We start from the raw sequence: 847 nt of genomic DNA, 5'->3' as shown, positions 1-847 counted from the left end.
GGCTCAAGTGGTAGAGCGCTAGCCTTGAGCTGAAGAGCTGAGGGACAGCGCCCAGGCCCAGAGTTCAGGCCCCACAACCAGACCCAAAAACAAAGAAGTTCAGGGACAGTGCCCAGGCCCTAATCAAGTTGAAAACCCAGGACTGGCAAAAAAAAAAAAATTCTCCCACCTTCTGACCCTTTTAAAAACACTGGAAAATTGGCTGGGGCAGCGGAAGGGCACCCACCCCGCACGCGCAAGGCCCTGGGTTCAGTCTTCAGCCCTGGAAAAAAACAAACAAACAAAAAACTGGAAAATTGGCATGCATTTGACATCACAGTCTGTAGCCATATCCTGACAGTCATCCACATTGACTTCGAGGACTATCACATTGGGAGAATTTACAAGGAAGGCATGAAAGAAAGGCTTGATCATTTTTCAAGGCCCATACCATGTGGCTGAAAAGTCAACTACTACAAGTTTATCTCCTGCAGTGTCCAAGGCTTCCTGAAAGGCATCTGTGCTCTCTATCTGCTTCAGTCATGGGGCTTGAACTCTGGGCCTGGGCACTGTCCTGAGCTCTTCAGCTCACAGGGAGCGCTCTGCCACTTTCGGTTTTCTGGTGCATTATTGGAGATAAGAGTCTCAGGAGCCGTACACTGGTGGCTCACCCTTGTAATCCTAGCTACTCACTCAAGGCTAAGATCTGAGGATCATGGTTCAAAGCCAGCCCAGGCAGGAAAAGCCATGAAACTCTTATCTCTTATCTGGTAGTTTATTAAGCTACTAGAAAACTGGAAGTGCGGTTGTGGCTCAAGAGGTAGAGTGCTAGCCTTGAGCTGAATAGCTGAGGGACAGCGCCCAGGCC

The 847-nt window shown here is 49.5% G+C and overlaps 1 pseudogene; it reads right to left on the bottom strand.

The window, feature by feature from the left end:
- Positions 1-181: 181 nt before the first annotated feature.
- LOC106001893 lies at positions 182-513 on the bottom strand (annotated as a pseudogene).
- Between the last annotated feature and the right edge of the window lie 334 nt (positions 514-847).

This window comes from Dipodomys ordii, unplaced genomic scaffold, assembly GCF_000151885.1.
Source record: "Dipodomys ordii isolate 6190 unplaced genomic scaffold, Dord_2.0 Scaffold743, whole genome shotgun sequence".
NCBI classification, from domain to species: domain Eukaryota; kingdom Metazoa; phylum Chordata; class Mammalia; order Rodentia; family Heteromyidae; genus Dipodomys; species Dipodomys ordii.
Note: the sequence above shows the minus strand (reverse complement) of the source record. Positions and strands in the feature narration are given on the sequence as shown.